The sequence below is a fragment of the Lemur catta genome, chromosome 6, assembly GCF_020740605.2.
Source record: "Lemur catta isolate mLemCat1 chromosome 6, mLemCat1.pri, whole genome shotgun sequence".
In the NCBI taxonomy this organism is placed as follows: domain Eukaryota; kingdom Metazoa; phylum Chordata; class Mammalia; order Primates; family Lemuridae; genus Lemur; species Lemur catta.
In genome coordinates this window covers 18374915-18392205 of record NC_059133.1, presented here as the reverse complement: position 1 = coordinate 18392205, position 17291 = coordinate 18374915, and the positions used below count along the sequence as shown (strand labels likewise).

Here is a 17291-nt window from a genome sequence, read left to right as displayed (position 1 = left end):
AGGATACATTCTGAGAAATATGTTGTTAGGTGATTTTGTCACTGTGCAAACTTCATAGAGTATACTGTGCTTCTACAAATCTAGATGGGATAGCCTACTGCTTCTAGGTTATAAACCTATACAGTATGTTATTGTGCTGAATACTGTAGGCAACTGTAACATCATGATAAGTATTTGGGTATAAAAACATATCTAAACATAGAAAAGGTATAATAAAAATATGATATAAAAGATTAAAAATTATACACCTGTATAGGGTACTTAGCATGAATGGAGTTTGCAGGAGTGAAAGTTGCTCTGGGTGAGTCAGTGAGTGAGTGGTGAGTGAATGTGAAGGCCTAGGACATTACTGTATGCTACTGTAGACTTTATAAACATGGTACACTTGGGCTATACTAAATTTATAAAAAAAAAAAACTTTCTTCAGTGATAAATTATCTTTAGCATACTATAACTTTTTTACTTTATAAACTTTAAATTAAGAAAAACTTTTTTAACTCTTTTTAAATAACACTTAGCCTAAAACACATACACATTGTACAATTGTACACACAACACTTTTTTAAATTTTAATTTTAAAAATTTTTAATTCTTAAAACTTGATGTTGGAGGTCACAGGGGCAGGAAGGATGCTGCAGCTGCTGTCTGAGCTGCAGAACCCTAACGCCGAGCTCCCTGGCCAAAAATATTTTCTTTTTTCATATCTTTATTGTATAAGATTATTCTTTTCAATTTAAATTTTTTGTTTATTTTCTTTTTAAACTTCTTGTTATAAACTAAGATACAAACACACACATTAGCCTAGGCTCACACAGGATCAGGATCATCAGTATTACTGTCTTCCACCTCCACATCTCGTCCCACTGGAAGGACTGTAGGGGCAATAACAGCTCCATTATAATCTTATAGGACCACTGTTGTATATGTAGTTCATTGTTTACCAAAATGTCATTATGCAGCATGACTGTACTTGTATATATCATTTATTTGTATATACCATATATTGCACAGCAAGTGCCCACTAGTAGCTAAGCATCTGCTACACAATAGCATACAAAAGCAATAAAGGTTTAGAAGGTAATAAAAATAATGCAAATAGGTTCCTCATTTCTTTTCCAAGAAAAACCTACTAATGGGTTGCTGATGAGCTAATCAGGTCAAGTGTTCTTTGAGTTGCCCTCTTATACAGAGTCAGCAAGCATAACATTTTGTTAACCTATTGACACTGAGGAAATTTGTTTTCCATCTGACCTTTTACAGTAACTACACAAAATTACTTTCTCTTCAGCTAACAAAGTTAATGAATAAATTATTCAAGTTTGACACTCACAGAAAGTAACATTTTGCATTTTTTGTTTTTATTCCTGATCACTTTGTTTTGTTTTTTGGCCATTACTTCTTTCCCTAGCAAGAGTTTTTAATCTTTCCTGATATTTTTGTTTGTTTGTTTGTTTGTTTTGGGACAGAGTCTCACTTTGTTGCCCAGGCTAGAGTGAGTGCCGTGGCGTCAGCCTAGCTCACAGCAACCTCAAACTCCTGGGCTTAAGCGATCCTACTGCCTCAGCCTCCCAAGTAGCTGGGACTACAGGCATGCGCCACCATGCCAGGCTAATTTTTTCTATATATATTTTTAGTTGTCCAGATAATTTTTATTTCTATTTTTAGTAAGACGGAGTCTCGCTCAGGCTGGTCTCGAACTCCTGATCTCAAGCGATCCACCCGCCTCGGCCTCCCAGAGGGCTAGGATTACAGGCACGAGCCACCACGCCCGGCCTTTCCTGATATTTTGCTGTGTGGTTTTAGAAAGTCATACTCTTGGACTATCTGGAACCAATCACATATTCACAAAGTAATTTGCTATTTTGCAGCTATAACATTTATACATGTTGAAATGATCACATGATAATTTTGTAAATGCATAAAATTTTTTTTAGTAATTTATAACTATTTGTATAAGGTAGGATAAGAGTTTGCTTTGGGCTATATATAAACAAAGCGTTTCCTAAAGAAACAGTTATTAAAACAAAAATATATGGGGCATTTTAAAACTGAGAATAAAATCTTCTTCAAAATAGAAAAACAAATTATGGGTCCTTACTGACATTTTTTATGAAATTTTGATTCTAAGCCTCTCTACTCACCAACATTTTTGTTAAACTTATTTCTTTAAATTACTAAACATTTCTTCAAAATTACCTGAAAATCCAGCCTTTTGTCTGTTTCAAACTATCCTTCCCCTAAGTAGGTCCAAATTGGATGTTTACTTGTAGTGAATATGTTTTTAATGGTTTGCTGTATTGAGGATTACAGCTTCAAAGATGGTCATCCAATTCAATCCCAAAGGTAAGCTTTCCTTCACTCCTTTGTGGTTGGACCAATTTTAAATACTTTTTAGGGAATGAGCATCTACGTATTTCCTCTGAAGACTATTCTAACAATTGCTATCCTAAGAGTATTATTTAAGCATCATTAAATCCACTTACCTTCTCAATTTTCAGAGACAAAATCAAGCTCACTTACATTTCATTTATCATGAATGTGCATATAAGCTATTATTTTAACATTTTCCACCAATGTGAGCAGATAGCAATATTAGAATATTAGTTTATAGAAAATTAGAAATGTTCTACAAGCTTGAAAGAACCAGGAGCATTTTGGATTTTCATCTGCAAGTGGTCACTGTTCCTTTTGGAAGATGCTCCTGGTCCTAAAAAGTGTATTGTTTTAACCACAATTCATTAAACTGGTTGCAGAGCCTCACAAATTATACCAACAGCAGCATTTCTTTCAGTTGATTATGCAAAGTAGGTTTTTATTCTCTGTATGTTTATTTACCTTGAAAAGTCCTAGAAGAAACTATTAATAGTTATAACATTATTAAGTATTCTTGTAATGGAGAAGCAACTCATTTACAAAGCAGAAAGTAATGCTTAATTGATAACTACCTTTGTTATTAAATAGTATAAAATATTTCCCCTAAACTTTAACTTTATTTTGGGGATTGGTGAATGAAATATCCTATATTTTAATTACTTATAGACCCAGGTATTAGTCATACCATTGCTTTTTGTTTTTAAAGTAGAAAAAAATAGGGCTTCCATGGAAATTCTTAAGAAATGTCAGAGAGCTGGCACTGTTGGAAAGGTTAATAGTTATAGAAAAATATTTCAAAAATATAAATGCAGCAGTTTTAAACATGGTTTAGTGCCTGGAATAACTTGTTGGTTTTGTTTTTCATTTTCAACATAAATATCAACTGCCACTGTGTAATTGAGTCACAAACACATTTGAATTCAGGAATTTTTGTACTGGAATATTTCTCTGTGAACAAATCCCATCTCACCAAACAGAAAGATTTTGTTACTGTTTGTGTGTTTAAAAGCAAGAAAGCCTTGTATTACATAATTCTCTGTTGGGTATTTTATGTATGTGTATACTTTCATATTCCAGTCCTCCTCTCATTTTTGTGTTCCTCAGAATATCTAGGACAGCATTTTTGCATGCTTGTATATACTTAAAAATATAGCATAGTGGTTATAAACCTTGGCTTCTGCAGCCAGACTGCCTGGGTTCAAATCTTGGCTCTGTAACTTTTAGCTCTATGACATTCACAATTCCCCCCAACCCTGTACTTCTATTTTCTCACCTGTAAACTAGACGGTGGATTAACTGTTGGTGGATTAAATGAGTTAGCACATGAAAGCACTTAAAATAGTAGTTAGTACATATCAAGTTCTTAGTCAATGTTAGTTAGCTATTAACAAGTATTTATTAAGCACCTATTATACCTACACTGTGCTGTAGGTGCTGAGGATGCCACAATGAACAAAATAGGTATATTTACTCCTCTCATAGAATTTAAAGTTTGGTGGAAGAATCAGACAAATACACAGGTCATTATGATACAGTATGATAACTGCTATCATTGGATAGTGTAGGGTGCTACAATTACCTTGTGGAGGATCCCTTACCAGACTAGGAGGATCCGGAAAGTTTTTCTGGACTAAGTGATGTCTAAGCTGAGATCTGAAGGATGGGTAGGGGTTTGCTGTGTGATAGTGAATGGAGTGTGTGTGTGGGGGGGGTAGTGGGGGGAGTAGAGTTTCAAGCAGACAAGATAGCCAGAGGACCCATGATGAGAAAGTTCCACAGGGGAGAGAGAGCATGACACAATGAAGGACTTAACAAGGCTCAGTTAAATGAACTATACTATACAGTTCAGGATGGGGTTAGTACACAAGACCACTTTATTCTAAAAAGAACAGGGCATCATTGAAGGTACAGAAGAGGAGAGTGTCATGTACAGATTTTAGTTTTTTAAAGATCCCTCTAACTCCAGTGTACATAATATACTGGAGTGAGTTAAAAAGTTGATAGAGGAAGGCCAGCTGAAATGCCAGTGCAGCATCCAGGGGAGCGATGTTAGAGGCTTGGAACTAGAGTAGTAATAGTGAAAATAAAACTTGAGGGATCTGAGGGGCATTTATGGGCAGAGAATCAGAAGGACTTGGTAATAACACGGTGCTAAATGTAGAGAGAGAGGAAGCAAGAAGATTTAAAGATGGGCTCCCAGGTTTCTGAATGAGCCTATGAATGGTGCCATTTACTGAGACAGGACACACTGACTATAATGGATGGAGAGTGGTTGTTGTTGCCACCCAGTATATATTCTTGGTAATTATGTAGCAATTTTCAAGTAGGAGCAACCCCTCCTCAATCTGAGTCCATGTGATTCTAGGTAGAATTGACTAGTACCAGTTCCACAGGTGGAGCACATGACCCAGATTGGACTAATGAGTGCATCACATTCTCCCAGGCCCATTTCAGGGTTGGTTGCAGCAACTAAGCTGATACATTTAGAGTGAATCTCAGAGCTTTTGAGAGATCTATTGAAAAAGACTTGGGAGTATGAATTGATAGATCTGCTGCAGTTATCTTGAATACCCTAAAGGAATGTCTATGGGAAAGAAGCCAACACAATGGAAGGCAAAACTGAGAGAAAGAGAAAAGAAAAATCCTGATGATACTCTTTAAGTACTGAATCCAGCCATGCTTAAATCATCCTATCACTTGGACTTTTTAATTTGTGTGCACTAATAAATTGTCTTTAGGCTTAAGCCAGATGGAGATATATGTATGTGTGTGTGTGTGTGTATATATATATATATATATATATATATATATATATATATATATACACTCATATATGTGTGTGTATAAACTGATACAGATAAGAAATCACATATGAACGAACTAGTTGTGGAGGCAGTGAATGAGTTCAGCCTTGGCTACGTTGAGTTCTAGGTGTTTGTGAGGCATCTTAGCAGAGTGGAGATGTCCAGTAGGAAATTAGATATGTGGGTAGAAAGTTAACAATAAAGATTTTTAGAGGGTCATTTGGTAATGCATATAAAATAGATCTTTAAGAAAAGTCACTCCAGTTGGCTTCTCCAATAGAACCATCTAGACCCAAAGCATTTGAAGGAGATAATTTATTTTCACTTTCTTCACTGATTATTGGTCTACTCAGGATTTCTGTTCCTAGATCCAACATTTACAATGAATGTCCATCTCATTTCCAATTTACCTACCTGTTGTGGTAAACTGAACAAAAGCCCCCTCAAAAAGGCTATAATCCCAATTCCTGGAATTTGTGAATGTTACTTTGTTTAGCCAGAAGGGACTTTGCAGGTGTGATTAAGTTAAGGGTTTTGAGATGGGCTGATTATCCTGGATTATCCAGGTGAGCTCAATGTAGTCACAAGAGTCCTTATATAAGAGAGAAGGTCATGTGATGAACAAAGCAGGGATTAGAGAGATATACTCTGAAGATGAAGAAAGAGGCACCCAAGGAATACTGGTGGCCTCTAGAAACTGGAACAGGCAAGGAAACATTCTCCCCTAAGGCATCCAGAAAGAGCTCAGCCCTGCCCACACCTTTGCCCTGTGAAACTGATTTCAGGCTTCTGGCCTCCAAAACTGTAAGAATAAATTTGTGTTGTTTTAAGCCACCAAGTTTTTGGTAATTTGTTATAGCAGCCATTGGAAACTAATACCTCAGTGTAATGTGATATATATATATATACAAATTTTAACAGCTTTATTGAGATATAATTCACACACCACAAAATTTACCCATTTAAAGTAAAATTCAATGTTTTTTAGTATATTACAGATGTGTGCAACCATCTCTGCACTCAATTTTAGAACATTTTCATCACCACAAAAAGATACCCCATATACTTTAGCTGTCTAGTCTCCATCTCCCATCCTCCATAGTCCTAAGTGACTACTAATCTTCTTTCATCTCTATTGATTTTTCAGTTTTGGACATTTCATAAAAATGGAATCGTATAATATGTGGCCTTTTGTGACTGGCTTATTTCACTTAGCATAATGTTTTCAAAGTTTACCATGTTGTACTATTTATCAATACTTTATTCCCTTTTATGGTGGAATATTTACCCCGCTATATACATATATGACATTTTGTTTATCCATTCATTAGTTGATGGACATTTGAATTGTTTCCACATTTTGGTTATTGTGAATAATGCTGCTAGAAACATTGTAAAGATGAGCATACAAGTTTTTTTGTGGACATCTTTCATTTCTCTTGGGTATATACCAATGAGTAGAATTGCTGGGTCATATGGTAAGTCTGTGTTTAACTGTTTGAAGAACTTCCAGACTGTTTTCCAAAGTGGCTACACTATTTTGGATTCCTACCAGTGGTATATAAGTGGTCTAATTTCTCCACATCTTTTTTAACATTGTTATTATATTGACTTTTTGATTTAGTCATCTTAGTGAGTGTGAAGTGGTATCTCACTAATGTTTTCATTTGCATTCCCATTATGACTGTTATGGGCTAAATTCTTTCCCCTCTCCCCCAATTCATATATTCAATCCCTAAGCCCTCATGTTTCAAAATGTGACTGCATTTAGAGATAAGGCCTTTAAAGTGGTAATTAAATTAAAATGAGGCCATCATGGTGGGCCCTAATCCAATCTGACTGGTATCCTTATAGAAGGGAAGAGTAGGACACAGACAGACAATGGGGATGTTTGTGCACAGAAGAAAGGTTATGTGGGACACAGTAAGAAGACAGTCATATGCAAGCCAGAGAGGGCCTCAGAAGAAAGCAAACCTGCTGACACCTTGATCTTACCTTTCTACCTTCTAGAACTTTGAGGAAATAAATTTCTGGTTTTTAAGCCACCCCAACTATGGTATTTTGTATAGTTGCCCCAGCAAACTGATGACTAATGACATAAAACATCTTTTCATGTGTTTATTGGCCATTTGTATATTTTCTGTGGAGAAATCTTTACTCAGATTCTTTGCTCATTTTAAAAATTGGATTATTTGTTTTCTTACTGTTCAGTTGTAAGAGTTCTTTATGTATTCTGGATACTATACTCTGAACAGACAAAAGGTTTGCAAATATTTTCTCCAATTCTATGGGTTGTCTTTCACTTTTTTGATAGTATCCTTTGATGTACAAAAGCTTGTAATTTTAATGAAGTCCAATTTATTTAATTTTTCTGTTCTTGTTCATGCTTTTGGTGTCACTTCCATTTCCAAATCTAAGGACATGAAGATTTTCCTCTGCATTTTCTTCTAAGTTTTATAGTTTTAGCTCTTACATTTACATCTTTAATCCATCTTGGGTTAATTATTATACATGGTGTGGGGTAAGGATCGAATTTTATTCTTTTGTATGTGGCCATGCAGTTGTTCCAGCATCATTTGTTGAAAAGATTATTATTTCACTATTGAATTATCTTGATATCCTTGTAAAAATTCAGTTGACCAAAGACACATGGTTTTATTTCTGGACTCTCAATTGTATCCCATTGATACATATGTCTGTTTTTTTGCCAGTCTGACACTGTCTTGATTACTATAAATTTGTAGTAAGTTTGAAATCAAGAAGGGTGAGTTCTCTTAATTTGTTTTTTTTTCCCCAAGATTATTTTAGTTATTCTGGGTCCTTCACAATTTCATGTGAGTTTTAGAATCAGCTTGTCCATTTCTACAGAGAAATTATAGCTGGAACTCTGATAGGAAGTGTGTCAAATCTATAGATCAATTTGTGGAGTATTATCATCTTAACAATATTAAATCTTCTAATCTGTAAACATGGATGTTTTTCTATTTATTTAAATCTTTAATTTTTTAGCAATGTTTTATAGTTTTCAGAGTTTAAGTTTTTCACTTCTTTGTTAAATTGTCAGCCTCTGGAGCTCTTACCATCTATCTGTACTCTCAGTTGAATTGCACTGTAGAGAATCGTAGCACTGCCTGATTGCGGAGGTGGTGAAACAACACAGGCTGCCCTTGACAGCAGCTCTGAATCAACCAAGGGCAGCCAAGGCAAACTTTAAGATAAAAACCTGGGCTAGCTGGATTATTTATTTTAATGTATTTTTGTCCACATGCCTCTGCAAATTGTTTACTGGTTTTGTCTGTCCTTTGGCTGGTATAATTTTTACTGGATTCTGACAGATCATTGATGAACACTGCTAGTTTCTAGGGCTACTGAAATTTTGTGTTTCTTATTGAGTTTTCATGAGTATTTCTATGGTAGGGAAGGAGGTGAAAAAAATGAGAGATTTATAACTTTCTACCATCATAACTATAAAGTTTGTATTTGGATACTCTTTTCTGGCAGAGACAATAATGTTCCCCCAAATTTCTCAGGGGTCATATGGTTCAGTTGAGTCATGGGACTAATTATGGCCAATGGGCTATAGGTAGAAGTGACATATGTCACTTCTGAAATGAATCTTAGAAAAGCCCACATGAACAACTCCAGCTCTCTTTTTCTTTTCCCTGTTGACCAAGAAGGCCATATCGTAGAGCCTTCATTATTCTGGATCCCTGGAGTAGAGACCTTGCTGACCCAACAAATGACGGGAGCCCTGACAAGTAATGTGAACCACAATAAACTTTTTTAGTACAATCCAGTGAGACCTTTGGGGAGATCAGTTACTTCAGTTGCCTTTCCTGACTAATGTGTCTTTCTACATATCTAAACCATTGGGTTCCATCAAGACATTGATGGCAAAATAAAAATTTCTCCAGATGGTTTGGTGGCTATTCAAGTGTAATATGTTGTATTAATATATCTTTATTAGTTGAAAAAAACGAGTAGGTATGGTACATGTTATTCTTAATAAGAAAGGATAGTGTTTTTTTAACATGCCTCCTGCTGTATACTAGCTTTGCTTTTAACAAATACAATAGTGAGGAGAGTGTGAGAGTGTTTATCAGTGTTTACTCTCCCAGTATAGGAGGGGCTTCTTGATCTAAAATGGTGGGTGAGCAATTCCCTTTATTGTCCTAAGGTCATTATTTGTTGCCATCTCCTATTATGCCTAATCACTGTGTGATAAAAGATTATATGGATAATGGCAAATATTAACCACAATATTTTCTGCTGCTTCAATTTTTTCATTTGCCTTTTGGTGTTTCTGATGCTTTTTGGCACCTCAACTAGAATATTGGAAAGAGTAAAGAGAGGAAATGAAGCTCTTTTCCTACAAACTAACAGTTCTGATTTTTAAAGGGTGTCATTTCATCTATTTATGAGTGCCAAGAATGTGGGGGTGGAAAGGGGAGAGGACTGAGGGAGAAAGAGAGAATGAATTGAATACGGTTTTTTTTTTAGAGTTTCCACATTCTCTGATTCTAGAAATTTAGGATTTCTTCTATATTTACCAAGAATTGCTGTCCTTTACTAACTGAAAATATCCTCCATAATTAAAATTCCCTTATTTTCAAGTGGTATATGACTTTCTGTGCTAAGATCACTTGAAAATGTTGTTTATTAAAGAAATCCCTGTGTATGCTTTATACTGTGGCAGATAAAATAAAATGAAATAATTGTTTGCCTTTGAGCTTAATCAAAATCAGCTTTAAATTTACTAGGCATCTAGTAAATCTATAAATCTATCATTCTTTTTTTGTTTTTTCCCCAATAAGAGACCATTCTGTTCAGTATGTGGTTTAAATCATGAAAGCATAGTAGTAGTTACTTCTCAAGCAATTTCTTAAGACCTGGGGCTTTTGTGTTTGAAAGGATCCTGGAGGCCAATCCAGGGGTTGCAATGTGGGCAGTATCCCTATACCAGTTCAAAATTCTTCTTATTCAGTAAGAGATGGTTTCTGAAATGGAAAAGATAGATTTAACATAATAGAAATGAATGTAAAATTCTATTCAGCCTATGGAAAGAGTTTGGAGAGACTCCTCTTGGCAGTGAAAGGTGTAAAATGAACTTAAAACATAACATAATGTTGAATGAAGCAAGAATATACACATTATGGCTCCATTTCTGAAATATTTTTTAAAACAAAATTAAACTATTGTTTAGGGACACATGGTTGGTAAAACTATAATGAAAAATGAGTGGAAACGAACACAAAATACAGACTAGTGCTTACTTTGGGGAAGGGAAAGAGGGCCTCAAAAGGGGAGATGTATACGGAGGTTTCTAAGCCGCTTTTAATGTTATGTTTCTAAAGTTGAATGGTGAATACAGAGATGTTCATTTTTATTCTAGCTCTTTAAACTGTACATATGTTTTTTATTCTCTTTTGGAATGATACTGTATTTTATATATAATCTAGTAAGTGACAGTAAATTCAATATGAATTGATGATGTGATATGGCTCACTCAAATGAGTTAGTTTCTCTTGTATGTGATATTATAAGAAGTTCGTAGTTAAGAAAATTGAGGGTATTGCTCCATTTAGCAATAATTGCTACCCTCAATAATCAGACCATGCCTTAGTACTTTATTCAAGGCACCCCACTTTAAGAGTGATACAGATAAGCTAGAGTGTGTTTAGGGGACAGTGATAAGCCTGGTAATGATTCTTGCAACTCTGACACATGTGGAACGATTACATAAGGAGAAGAGTAAAATGGAAGAGCAAAATGGAAGAAGAGAAGAGAATGATCAGCAGAGACATAACTGTTCCTATTTTTGAAGATAAGCATGAGAATAGAACTCAGATTCTATACTCCAAAAGCATAGAATCAAAATTAATAGGTGGATGCTACAAGAAATTAGATTTTATCTTAACTGAACCAAGAACTTTCTAATAATTATGTTTGTTCAATGAGTTGCCTTGATAAGTAGTGAGTTTCTTATTGGTAAAAATGTTCTAGCATAGGTTGTTTTTATCCCCTAGTGGGGTGTTATCAGGAGGTGTTCCCAAAAGTCCTTCTGGATCCTGAAATTCCTAGAGGTTTCCGGAAATCTCTAGTCAACCTGAAATTTCTATTCAGTATTTCCTACTTAAGTGGCAGCAGAGTGACTTAAGAGCATAAATTCTTGGGTTGAATCCTGGCTTGGCCAATTACCACGTGTGTAAAGTTGAGCAAGTTACCTAACCTCATTGTACCTCCTTTCTGCAATCTGTAAAACGGGTTTGCTCTCAACTTTACAGAGTGGTTATAAAACTTAAAAGAATGCCATATAGTAAGCTTCACTTAATGTTTATTTTTTAAATCATTTCTTCTAAAGATCAACCTTTCAGTTAACTTTGAATTAATTACTTTTTGCTTTTGTTTTAAATGAAAAACTCCCTTTTCCTCTCTTCCTGTGAGCAAATATATTTTAATTATCCCCTAACTTACAAGCAAATTGGAGTTTTGTTTTTTTTTTTTCCATCTTGCGGGCCCTAAATTCTAGCAATTCTAGTAAGTGTAGAAGTTTTAACAAAAAAAGCTCTTAGCTTGACTTAAATAACTTTAGAATAGCTTTATTACATAGTCACAGAACCACAAAACCCAAAAATAACCTTGAAAGGATTCTTACTCTCGGAATTAGGCACCTTGTTTTCCAGCTTGCCTTGTCCTTGGATTGCCGCAAAGCCTGTCCCATTGTTGAACTCTTGCGTGGCTTATCAATCATTTCCAATAGGATGACCCCTTGTAAGTTAGGGGATTGTCTATTAAAAATTAATGATGGTAAGCCAGGGAGTGTGTCATTTTAAGTTTATGTGCAATAGTGGAAGGGGCAAATCTATTTATCTCAATGTGCAACTTTGTATTGGAAGCCTGAATTCTAGACACACCATGTCCTGCTTTTGAAAAGACAATTTGTAGGGTAAGAGATGCTGAGTTGATATTATGGAGGCCACAGCAAGTATATTTTCTGAGCATAAGTAGAAAGCAATGATTAAAATCAGGCTTCCTTTCTGGGAGATGCTGATCAGGTCTTTTAAAAATGTTATCATTGTAGAATAAAACAGCAAGAATTATTAAATCTAGGTTTCTGTTGGGAAGATAGATCAAAAAAAGAAAGACATAAGGACAGGTGAAAGGAAGGCTATTTCTTCGTAGGCCTGGTTTGCCCAGATACATTTCCTACTGATGTTTGGTAATGGTTGGGAGGGGACGGGACAAGCAGGTGCAAGTCTATGAGGAGCAGAGTATACCTGGGCAGCAGTGAGACTTGAACCTCAAGTTATAACCTAAGATTCATAAGCCTTGAGAAGTATACTCTTGGTTTGTTCAAAACATGGAGCTATAGCTATTCTATGACTTCTCATGAATGGTCTGAGTATTGTGCCATCTCTGTAGGAGATAAATAAAAGACAGAGAGAGGATAGAGGAATAGGCTTTCTGCATTCTCCTGTCTTGTTGGTGCTTCCTCTGAGTCATAATCTTCCCCTTGCTACAGGGGGATCCTCAGGAGTGTTAAAAAGCAATGAAAACAACATTGGTTTAATAGTTTCAAAACATCAACCCCATGAAATATGTAATGATGCTGAAGTGTTATATAAATATAAGAGCTATTAGAGAAATGCTGATCAATTGGATATAGTAAGAGAAATAAAGGCTGACTGCTAGATGTGTGTCTAACCTAATTAGTGGATGGTAATGCCATTCAATGAGATGGGTATGGCTGGGAGATAGGGGAAGGTTTTGAGGGAGAAAGTCAAGAGCTTTATTAATTTTTACTATCTTAAGAAGGTATAATTATGAGTGATTTTTTTCTTCCTTTCTGTTCAGTCCTACATTTTTCTTAAAAGATGCTTTAATACTAAAAATAACTTAATGACCAAAGAAAATATGTAGGCTACATTCTGAGGTCTGGATATGAGATATCCCAGTCTGGGTTGGGCCTGATCTGAGAGTGAGGAATGTTGCTGAAGAAGCCTGGGATGAACTTTCCATGGTTTCTTAGATGCTTCTTGCTGGATGGACAGGGCAGAGTATATGGCTCAGCTTGCCAAGATGGTGCTAAATGCCTCCATTTGGTGCAGAGTGGTTTGATGGATACTTTTGAATTTTTTTTAATGCTTCTCAGCTTGAAAACATTTCCAATTTCCATCTTTTTCATGCGAATTTATTGAACGTTAAGTAAGTCAAATGTCAAATGTTTTTCTCATTAACTAGAAGACTTAATCATGTAGCATGACAAAGGAAAGAAAGACAAAAAGGATTCACAATTCCCAAGAATGGGCAGAGTGCCTTACTTGAAAGGGTAGATCATTCAATGAAGCTGTTTGTTTGGCCTGAGTTTTCTCTAGGTTTATTGTTGTCCTCACTTTGGCCCAGTTCAGACTTTGAGTGTCTCTGACTACCCTCCTCAACCCTATCACTCTTTCTAGGGCCTGTGGTCTGAATACAGGGCCACATAAGGGTCTTGTGAGGCCTTAGACAAAGGCCCTTTGCTCTCAACTCCTTTTTAGAAAGGTAAAAATGAAGTCATATAAAGGCAGCCTGTATACAATGTAGGATAATCCAATTAACTCAGGTTATGGAGATTTATGCTTTTGCTTTTGTTTCAACTATTGCTGTTGAAAACTCTTATAACTCTTATAGAAGAATTTAATTATTTCTTACTTTCTTTTATTTACTTATTTAAGTAGATAGATTTACTTTTTCTATGGCAAATGAGAATCTAGCAGTACTTCAGAATCAATGGACATATACATGACATGTTTTTAATTGTTAATTGTTTCTTCTACAAACTCTTATTCCTTTACTCTTTTTTTTTTTTTTTTTTTTTTGAGGCAGAGTCTCACTTTGTTGCCCTGGCTAGAGTGCCCTGGCATCAGCCTAGCTCACAGCAACCTCAAACTCCTGGGTTCAAGCAATCCTTCTGCCTCAGCCTCCCGAGTAGCTGGGACTACAGGCATGTGCCACCATGCCCGGCTAATTTTTTTTTTCTATATATATTTTTAGCTGTCCAGATCATTTCTTTCTATTTTTAGTAGAGACGGGGTCTCGCTCTTGCTCAGGCTGGTCTTGAACTCCTGACCTCAAGTGATCCTCCCACCTCGACCTCCCAAAGTACTAGGATTACAGGTGTGAGCCACCGTGCCTGGCCCCTTTACTCTTAAATGCATAGTATACATTGGTATTCTACTGGGTGCTCAGAATTATTTTTAAGAATGATGAGAAACACGGGGTCATGTCAAGATCAAGAATTGTACCTGGTCTTGGGCTGCTTACAAGCTGTTTGTAAAGAAAAGACACACACTTGGGAAAATAGCTATCAACGTCTGACAAAATATGACAAGTGTCATGAGAGCAGAGTATTTAAAAAATGGCCATGGATGTTTGGCAAGGGTGAAGTCCCCATGTACAGCATGATCTGAGAAGGCTTCTTAGAAGAAATAGAATTGGAGTTGGGATCTGAAGTCTAGATTAACAGAGAGGGCAGTGGGAAGGGCATTTTCAGGGAAGAAATAAGCAAAGCCACAGTGATCAAAAAGTAGGATATATGTTTGAGTGGGGCAAGGTGGCAGTGATAGTGATGAGATTATTTTGTTTGAAGCAGAAACCCTCCCACTTTCACCACTAATCCTATTAACTGAAGAGTTCATTTAGTTGAAGTAGAGTAAAGCCTCAGCCCCTTACTTATCCTTTTGAGTACCACTTTCCTTATTTGTAAAACAAGGTTAACCATATCCATCAGCCATAGAATAAATTATTAAATGATTAAATGAGATATGATGCTGAAAGAAAGGTGTTGAACAGGAGTTTTCCGACTTTATCATCTCTTTTCACTCAATTCCTTGCATTCAGCTTAATTCCAGTGCTGTTATACTATCAAGATATCTTATACTCTATTCTCCCTTGTAGATAATTTAAATTTGGCTATTGCATTTCTATAGACCAGTTTCTAGTCTACTTCTGGTTTAGGAGAATTTTCTTGGTGTAAACCATCTATAAATGCAAGGGAGACCAATATCATATTTGAGAGCTTTAAATAATTCATCACTAACTAGTTCAAGGTGGCTAGAGCATAACAAGCTAAAAGTGGCTGGAGGTAAGAATGGTGTCTCAGTTCATTTTCTGTTGCTGGTAACAGAGTACCTGAAACTGAGTAATTTGTAAAGAAAAGAAATTTATGTTTTACACTGTGGAGGCTGAGTAGTCCGAGGTTGAGGGGCTGCATCTGGTGAGAGCCTTCTTGCCAGTGGAGACTCTCTAAAGAATTCCAAGGCACTGCAGGGTAGCACATGGCAAGAGGGCTGAGCAGGCAAACATGCTAACTCTGTTCTCTGTTCCTCTTCTTATAAAGCTACCAATTCACTCATTATAGTCCATTAATCCATTGATCCATTAATCCATGAATAGATTAATCCATTCATAAGGACAGAGCCCTTGTGACCCAATTACCTCTTAAAGACCCCACCTCCCCTTAATACTGCAACACTGGGGATTAATTTTCCATGTAAATTTTAGAGGGAAAAATATTCAAACCATAGCAAAAGGATACTTTTCTTTTTGTAATTATATCAACATCTTCCATGACATAAATTTTACTGTAAACAATAGGCAAAATAAATGAAATTGCTCCAAGGAATGCAATTAAAACCTGACTGCTGTTGCATCTAATCCATAGAGGAAGGTGACTCAGATCTGGCAAGAGGGAGTACTGCAGTATGTCTAATTCCCATGCCATGTTAGAATGTTTTTGTCAGCTTGAGTTGTCGTGATGGGGTCATCTGCATCATTTGGTTCTTGTCCTTGTGACTCACTGCTTCTGCTGTAGAGTTAACTCCCTGCAGTGGAAAAGGGAGGAGTTACTTGCCAGACCATATGGAGTAGAAAACAGCAGATTGACGTAGGTTTTGTGGAAGCTGAAGGCACATAAACTTAAGCCTCCCAGAGCATAATCTTGGAAAACTCTTTTAAATTGCATCCTCATTAGAGGTGTTTAGTTTTCAGGGTCTATCTTGAAACCTTAAGATTTCAAAATTAATTTATGGAAAATGTGTGAGAGGAAATATTGTACAAGGTGTGCAATTTTATTGCCTTTGCTTATGTTTCCAGGATGGAGAAAGTGGAGAAAAGAATGCCTCCCATTCGTTTGCTGTAATTCTGCCTGGGCTAGGCAGTATGACCATGTCCATGTGTTTGTAGAAGATTCTTGAACTTCACCTTCATAAACTTGTGTTTCTGTGGTTCTGTGCTGGGCAGAGTGTTCACCTAAGGTAATGTCAAGGAGTATGGATAAGTAAAAAAAATAAAAAATAAAAAATAAAAAAAAACTTAGGAAAGCTGGAAATGCATGTGTGTTTCCAAGTAGTATTGGAGAAGGCCCCTCCTGGCATATAACTAAAAATTCATAGATTTGTTGATTAATGGTGGCCTTATCTCCATAATGTACCTGGATTATACTTAGAACTATTATAGAGGAATCTAGCTTCCCTCTCTAACTCACTCATCATAAACACACTAAGTAACTACTGTGTACCAGGCCTGTGTTTGATGCTGGGGGTAGAAAGATGCACAGGATATAATCCTGTGGGAATTACAGTCTAATGGAGAGAAGTGTGTGTAAACAGTCTCAGAACAATATGGTAAGTGTTATGATAAAGGAATCTGTAATATGCTGTGGTAGCAAAGAGGAGAAAGCATTTAAACCTGCTTATGAGTGGAGGGACAAGTCAGAGATGGCTCTGTATAAAAGCTGATCCTATCTAGGTCTGGTAGGATGAGAAGGAGAAGGCAGGCACTATAGGCAGGGAAGAAGCATAGCCTTGTAGGGATGGGTTGGGGAGGGGAACTATTAAAGTTAGATTATCAAATAGATTATCCCTTACTTCTTTTAATTCCTATAGGATAAATACCCCAAATGAAGCAGAAATTATCATCAATTAAATTTCCAGATTAATTATCCAAGAGATAGAGATGGTAGAGATGAGGAATGGGAAAGCATAAATAGACTTTAAGTTAGATGAAAAATAAGCAAGAGGTGAATCAATCAGGGGGTCCTGGCAAGGAACATGGCATACTCAGAAAAGTTAAACT

The 17291-nt window shown here is 36.2% G+C and overlaps 1 long non-coding RNA gene across 1 annotated transcript in view; it reads left to right on the top strand.

The window, feature by feature from the left end:
• LOC123639376 overlaps positions 1 to 16406 on the top strand; it is a 68454-nt gene extending 52048 nt beyond the window's left edge. The window contains exon 3 of the long non-coding RNA XR_006735706.1: positions 16311 to 16406. This is a non-coding gene — a long non-coding RNA (uncharacterized LOC123639376). The remainder of the gene's footprint in view (positions 1 to 16310) is intronic.
• Positions 16407 to 17291: the final 885 nt, after the last annotated feature.